Source organism: Arachis ipaensis, chromosome B6 (assembly GCF_059453495.1).
Source record: "Arachis ipaensis isolate K30076 ecotype BB chromosome B6, ASM5945349v1, whole genome shotgun sequence".
Lineage (NCBI taxonomy): Eukaryota > Viridiplantae > Streptophyta > Magnoliopsida > Fabales > Fabaceae > Arachis > Arachis ipaensis.
In genome coordinates, this window is record NC_142441.1 from 134,715,113 (window position 1) to 134,722,937 (window position 7,825).

The following is a 7,825-nucleotide window of genomic DNA, read 5'->3' on the forward strand; positions in this document are numbered from 1 at the left end:
CTAAATTACAACAATCCAGAGACAACTTGATTGAAAATTTCGAACAAGTAAAGGAGATGGCAGCCGAACCCAACAACAATGCAAGGAGAATGCTTGGTGACTTTACTGCACCAAATTCCAATTTACACGGAAGAAGTATCTCCTTTCCTGCCATTGGAGCAAACAACTTTGAGCTGAAACCTCAATTAGTTTCTCTGATGCAGCAGAACTGCAAGTTTCATGGACTTCCATCTGAAGATCCTTTTCAGTTCTTAACTGAATTCTTGCAGATATGTGATACTGTTAAGACTAATGGAGTAGATCCTGAAGTCTACAGGCTCATGCTTTTCCCTTTTGCTGTAAGAGACAGAGCTAGATTATGGTTGGATTCTCAACCCAAAGATAGCCTGAACTCTTGGGATAAGCTGGTCACGGCTTTCTTAGCCAAGTACTTTTCTCCTCAAAAGCTGAGCAAGCTTAGAGCTGATGTTCAAACCTTCAGACAGAAAGAAGGTGAATCCCTCTATGAAGCTTGGGAAAGATACAAACAGTTGACCAAAAAGTGTCCTTCTGACATGCTTTCAGAATGGACCATCCTGGATATATTCTATGATGGTTTATCTGAGCTATCAAAGATGTCACTGGACACTTCTGCAGGTGGATCCATTCACCTAAAGAAAACGCCTGCAGAAGCTCAAGAACTCATTGACATGGTTGCTAATAACCAGTTCATGTACACTTCTGAAAGGAATCCTGTGAGTAATGGGACGCCTATGAAGAAGGGAGTTCTTGAAGTTGATACTCTGAATGCCATATTGGCTCAGAATAAAATATTGACTCAGCAAGTCAATATGATCTCTCAGAGTCTGCATGGAATGCAAACTGCATCCAACAGTACTCAAGAGGCTTCTTATGAAGAAGAAGCTTATGATCCTGAGAACCCTGCAATAGCAGAGGTGAATTACTTAGGTAAACCTTATGGAAACACCTATAATTCATCATGGAGAAATCATCCAAATTTCTCATGGAAGGATCAAAAGCCTCAACAAGGCTTTAATAATGGTGGAAGAAACAGGTTTAACAATAATAAACCTTTTCCATCATCCACTCAGCAACAGACAGAGAACTCTGAACAAAATACTTCTAATTTGGCAAACTTAGTCTCTGATCTGTCTAAGGCCACTGTAAGTTTCATGAATGAAACAAGATCTTCCATTAGAAATCTGGAAGCACAAGTGGGCCAGCTGAGTAAAAGGATCACTGAAATCCCTCCTAGTACTCTCCCAAGCAATATAGAAGAGAATCCAAAAGGAGAGTGCAAGGCCATTGACATAAGCGCCATGGCCGAACCTGTGAGGAGAGGAGAGGACGTGAATCCCAAGGAGGAAGACCTCCTGGAACGCCCAGTGATCAATAAGGAGCTTTCCTCTGAGGAACAAAAGGACTCTGAGGCTCATCTAGAGACCATAGAGATTCCATTGAACCTCCTTATGCCCTTCATGAGCTCTGATGAGTATTCCTCTTCTGAAGAGAATGAGGATGTCACTGAAGAGCAAACTGCCAAGTTTCTTGGTGCAATCATGAAGCTAAATGCCAAATTATTTGGCATTGATACTTGGGAAGTTGAACCTCCCTTGTTCATCAATGAACTAAGTGATCTGGATCAACTGATATTACCTCAGAAGAGACAGGATCCTGGAAAGTTCATAATATCCTGTACCATAGGCACCATGATCTTTAAGGCTCTGTGTGACCTTGGTTCAGGAATAAACCTCATGCCCCTCTCTGTAATAGAGAAACTGGGAATCTATAGGGTGCAAGCTGCTAAAATCTCACTAGAGATGGCAGACAGCTCAAGAAAACAGGCTTATGGACAAGTAGAAGATGTATTAGTAAAGGTTGAGGGCCTTTACATACCTACTGATTTCATAGTCCTGGATACTGGAAAGGAAGAGGATGAATCCATCATCCTAGGAAGACCTTTTCTGGCCACAGCAAGAGCTGTGATTGATGTTGACAGAGGTGAAATAGTTCTTCAATGGAATGAGAACTCCCTTGTGTTTAAAACTCAAGGATCTCCCTCTGCAACCATGAAGAGGAAGCATGAAAAGCTTCTCTCAAAGCAGAGTCAACCAGAGCCCCCACAGTCAAACTCTAAGTTTGGTGTTGGGAGGCCACAACCAAACTCTAAGTTTGGTGTTGAACTCCCATATCCAAACTCTAAGTTTGGTGCTGGAGAGTCTCATCAAAGCTCTGCACATCTGTGAGGCTCCATGAGAGCCCACTGTCAAGCTATTGACATTAAAGAAGCGCTTGTTGGGAGGCAACCCAATGTTTATCTAATTCTTATTTTTATTGTTTTTCATGTTTTCTTAGGTTCATGATCATGTGGAGTCACAAAATAAATATAAAAATTGAAAACGGAATCAAAAACAGTAGAAGAAAAATCACACCCTGGAGGAGCATCTGTCTGGCGTTCAGCGCCAGAACAGAGCATGGTTCTGGCGCTGAACGCCCAAAATGGGCAGCTTCTGGGCGCTGAACGCCAGAAATGGCACACAAATGGGCGCTGAACAGCCAAAATGGCCACCAACCTGGCGCTGAACGCCCAGAGTTGTGTACAAGGGTATTTTTACATGCCTAATGGGTGCAGGGATGTAATTCCTTGAACACCTCAGGATCTGTGGACCCCACAGGATCCCCACCTACCTCCACTCACTTCTTCTCACCACTCTCTTTCACACAACCCCATAAACACTCTTCCCCAAAAACCCTTCACCAATCACCTCAAACTCTCTTCCCCATCACCTCTTCACCACTCACATCCATCCACTCTTCCCCATAAACCTACCTCACAAACTCCACCTACCTTCAAAATTCAAAACCAATTTTCCACCCAAACCCACCCATATGGCCGAACCTTAACCCCCCCTCCCTTCCCTATATAAAGCCCTCCATTCTTCATCAAATTCACACAACACACCCCTCTACACCCTTCTTGGCCGAAACCACATCTCCCTCTCCCTCTCCATATTTCTTCTTCTTCTTCTTCTTCTTCTTCTTCTTCTTCTTCTTCTTCTTCTTCTTCTTCTTCTTCTTCTATTCTTTTGTTTATTGCTCGAGGGCGAGCAATATTCTAAGTTTGGTGTGGTAAAAGCATAGCTTTTTTGTTTTTCCATTACCATTGATGGCATCTAAGACCGGAGAATCCTCTAGAAGAGGGAAAGAGAAGACAAAAACTTCCACATCCGAGTCATGGGAGATGGAAAGGTTCATCTCCAAAGCCCATCAAGACCACTTCTATGATGGTGTGGCCAAGAAGAAGGTGATCCCTGAGGTCCCTTTCAAACTCAAAAGAAATGAGTATCCGGAGATCCGACATCAAATTCAAAGAAGAGGGTGGGAAGTTCTAACAAATCCCATCCAACAAGTCGGCATCCTAATGGTTCAAGAGTTCTATGCCAATGCATGGATCACCAAGAACCATGATCAAAGTAAGAACCCGGATCCAAAGAATTATGTTACAATGGTTCGGGGGAAATACTTGGATTTTAGTCCGGAAAATGTGAGGTTGGCGTTCAACTTGCCAAACATGGAAGAGAACGCACGCCCCTACACAAGGAGAGTCAACTTTGATCAAAGGTTGGACCAAGTCCTTATGGACATATGTGTAGAAGGAGCTCAATGGAAAGTTGACTCCAAAGGCAAGCCGGTTCAACTAAGAAGATTGGACCTCAAGCCTGTAGCTAGAGGATGGTTGGAATTCATTCAATGCTCAATCATTCCCACTAGCAACCGGTCTGAAGTTACTATAGACCGGGCCATCATGATCCACAGCATCATGATTGGAGAAGAGGTGGAAGTTCATGAGATTATACCTTAAGAACTCTACAAGGTGGCTGACAAGTCCTCCACCATGGCAAGGTTAGCCTTTCCTCACCTCATCTGCCACCTATGCAATTCGGCTGGAATTGACATAGAGGGAGATATCCTCATTAAAGAGGACAAGCCCATCACTAAGAAAAAGATGGAGCAAGCAAGAGAGCCCAGTCATGGAGCTCAAGAGGCGCAAGAAGCTCATTTACATGAGATCCCGGAGATGCCTCAAATGCACTTTCCTCCACAAAATTATTGGGAGCAAATCAACACCTCCCTAGGAGAATTGAGTTCCAATATGGGACAACTAAGGGTGGAACATCAAGAGCACTCCATCATGCTTCATGAAATAAGAGAAGATCAAAAAGCAATGAGGGAGGAGCAACAAAGACAAGGAAGAGACATAGAAGAGCTTAAGGACATCATTGGTTCCTCAAGAAGGAAACGCCACCATCACTAAGGTGGATTCATTCCTTGTTCTTATTTCTTCTGTTTTCGTTTTCTATGTTATGTGCTTGTCTGTGTTTGTGTCTTCATTACATGATCATTAGTAGTAGTAACTATGTCTTAAAGTTATGAATGTCCTATGAATCCATCACCTCTCTTAAATGAAAAATGTTTTAATTCAAAAGAACAAGAAGTACATGAGTTTCGAATTTATCCTTGAACTTAGCTTAATTATATTGATGTGGTGACAATGCTTCTTGTTTTCTGAATGTATGCTTGAACAGTGCATATGTCTTTTGAAGTTGTTGTTTAAGAATGTTAAATATGTTGGCTCTTGAAAGAATGATGACTAGGAGACATATTATTTGATAATCTGAAAAATCATAAAAATGATTCTTGAAGCAAGAAAAAGCAGCAAAGAACAAAGCTTGCAGAAAAAAAAAAATAGGCGAAAAAAAATATTTAGAAAGAAAAAGAAAAAGCAAGCAGAAAAAGCCAAAAGCTCTTAAAACCAAGAGGCAAGAGCAAAAAAAAAAAGCCAATAACCCTTAAAACCAAAAGGCAAGGGCAATAAAAAGGATCCCAAGGCTTTGAGCATCAGTGGATAGGAGGGCCTAAAGGAATAAAATCCTGGTCTAAGCGGCTAAACCAAGCTGTCCCTAACCATGTGCTTGTGGCGTGAAGGTGTCAAGTGAAAACTTGAGACTGAGCGGTTAAAGTCAAGGTCCAAAGCAAAAAAAAGAGTGTGCTTAAGAACCCTGGACACCTCTAATTGGGGACTTTAGCAAAGCTGAGTCACAATCTGAAAAGGTTCACCCAATTATGTGTCTGTGGCATTTATGTATCTGGTGGTAATACTGGAAAACAAAGTGCTTAGGGCCACGGCCAAGACTCATAAAGAAGCTGTGTTCAAGAATCATCATACTGAACTAGGAGAGTCAATAACACTATTCGAAATCTGAAGTTCCTATAGATGCCAATCATTCTGAACCTCAATGGATAAAGTGAGATGCCAAAACTATTCAAGAGGCAAAAAGCTATAAGTCCCGCTCATATGATTGAAGCTATGTTTCATTGATAGTTTGGAATTTATAGTATATTCTCTTCTTTTTATCCTATTTGATTTTCAGTTGCTTGGGGACAAGCAACAATTTAAGTTTGGTGTTGTGATGAGCGGATAATTTATACGCTTTTTGGCATTGTTTTTAGTATGTTTTTAGTAGGATCTAGTTACTTTTAGGGATGTTTTTAATAGATTTTATGTTAAATTTACATTTCTGGACTTTACTATGAGTTTGTGTGTTTTTCTGTGATTTCAGGTATTTTCTGGCTGAAATTGAGAGACTTGAGCAGAAATCAGATTCAGAGGTTGAAAAAGGACTGCTGATGCTGTTGGATTCTGACCTCCCTGCACTCAAAGTGGATTTTCTGGAGCTACAGAACTCGAAATGGCTCGCTTCCAATTGCGTTGGAAAGTAGACATCCAGGGCTTTCCATCAATATATAATAGTCCATACTTTGGCCAAGAATAGACGACGTAAACTGGCGTTCAACGCCAGCTCTCTACCCAAATCTGGCGTCCAGCGCCAGAAAAGGAGCCAAAACCAGAGTTGAACGCCCAAACTGGCACTAAAACTGGCGTTCAACCCCAAGGAGGACCTCTACACGTGCCACACTCAAGCTCAGCCCAAACACACACCAAGTGGGCCCCGGAAGTGGATTTATGCATCAATTACTTACTCATGTAAACCCTAGTGACTAATTTATTATAAATAGGACCTTTTACTACTGTATTAGGCATCTTTGGATTACCTTATGATCCTTTGATCACGTTTTAGGGGGCTGGCCATCTCGGCCATGCCTGGACCTTCACTTATGTATTTTTAACGGTAGAGTTTCTACACTCCATAGATTAAAGTGTGGAGCTCTACTGTTCCTCAAAGATTAATTCAAGTACTACTGTTTTCTATTCAATTCATCTTATTTCGCTTCTAAGATATCCATTCGCACCCAAGAACGTGATGAAGGTGATGATTATGTGTGACGCTCATCACCATCTCCCCTATGAACACGTGCCTGACAAACACTTCCGTTCTACATGAAATAAGCTAGAATGAATATCTCTTAGATCTCTTAACCGGAATCTTCGTGGCGTAAGCTAGAATGATGGCGGCATTCAAGAGAATCCGGAAAGTCTAAACCTTGTTTGTGGTATTCCGAGTAGGATTCAATGATTGAATGACTGTGACGAGCTCCTAACTCGCGATTGCAGGGCGTTAGTGACAGACGCAAAAGGATAGTAAATCCTATTCCAGCATGATCGAGAACCGAAAGATGAATAGCCGTGCCGTGACAGGGTGCGTGAGCATATTATTCACTGAGAGGATAAGATGAAGCCATTGACAAGGGTGATGCCTCCAGACGATTAGCCGTGCCGTGACAGGGCATTGGATCATTTTCCCGAGAGATGACCAAAAGTAGCCATTAACAATGGTGATGTATCACATAAAGCCAGCCATGGAAAGGAGTGGGACTGATTGGATGAAGATAGCAGGAAAGCAGAGGTTCAGAGGAACGAAAAGCATCTCCATTCGCTTATCTGAAATTCCTACCAATGATTTACATAAGTATCTCTATCCCTATTTTATTATATAAATTTTCAAAAACACCATTATCACTTTATATCTGCCTGACTGAGATTTACAAGGTGACCATAGCTTGCTTCATACCAACAATCTCCGTGGGATTCGACCCTTACTCACGTAAGGTATTACTTGGACGACCCAGTGCACTTGCTGGTTAGTTGTATCGAAGTTGTGACAATTATGAATTAAGATCAGAGCACCAAGCTTTGGAGTTATTACCAGGATTTGTTCGAGCCTGGAGATTTACAATTTCGTGCACCAGCCTTCCCATTTTCTCTTGAGGGAAAGGCAAGGGAGTGGTTCTACACTCAACCTGAAGCAGTTGTTACTAATTGGGATCTGCTCAGAAGGGAGTTCCTGGACAAGTTCTTTTCAGCTGAAGTTACAGATAGACTGAGGAAAGAAATTTCCTGCATTATCCAAGGCGAATCAGAGACTCTTTATGAGTATTGGGAATGCTTCAGGAATCTCCTAGACTTATGTCCCCATCAAAAGATTGACCAGTTGGTATTGATTAGCTATTTCTGCCAAGGCATGAAGCCTCAAGACAAGACTATATTAGATGCTGCGAGTAATGACTCTCTGGCTAAGTACAAGACGGCGACAGAAGCGTGGCAACTGATCACCGATCTAGCTGAGTCCACCCGGAATGCCAGGCACAGGAACAACCATCCCAAGGCTATTGCGGAGGTTTTCTCTAGTAGTGAGACTGCTGCTCTCACAAAGACTCTGGGAGAGATGACCAATATACTGAAGCAGCTCCAGCTGAATCAACAACAACCTCAGCCTCCTCCACAATAACAGTGTCAACAGTTGGTTCCTCAAAGAGTGTGTGGAATATACGCCTGCTATTCTCACTACACTGATGAATGTCCTCA

The 7,825-nt window shown here is 42.1% G+C and overlaps 1 non-coding gene across 1 annotated transcript; it reads right to left on the reverse strand.

The window, feature by feature from the left end:
* Positions 1 to 452: 452 nt before the first annotated feature.
* Positions 453 to 560, reverse strand: LOC148562827 (small nucleolar RNA R71). Its single transcript, XR_015887413.1, has one exon. It is a non-coding gene; the product is annotated as a small nucleolar RNA R71 (small nucleolar RNA).
* Between the last annotated feature and the right edge of the window lie 7,265 nt (positions 561 to 7,825).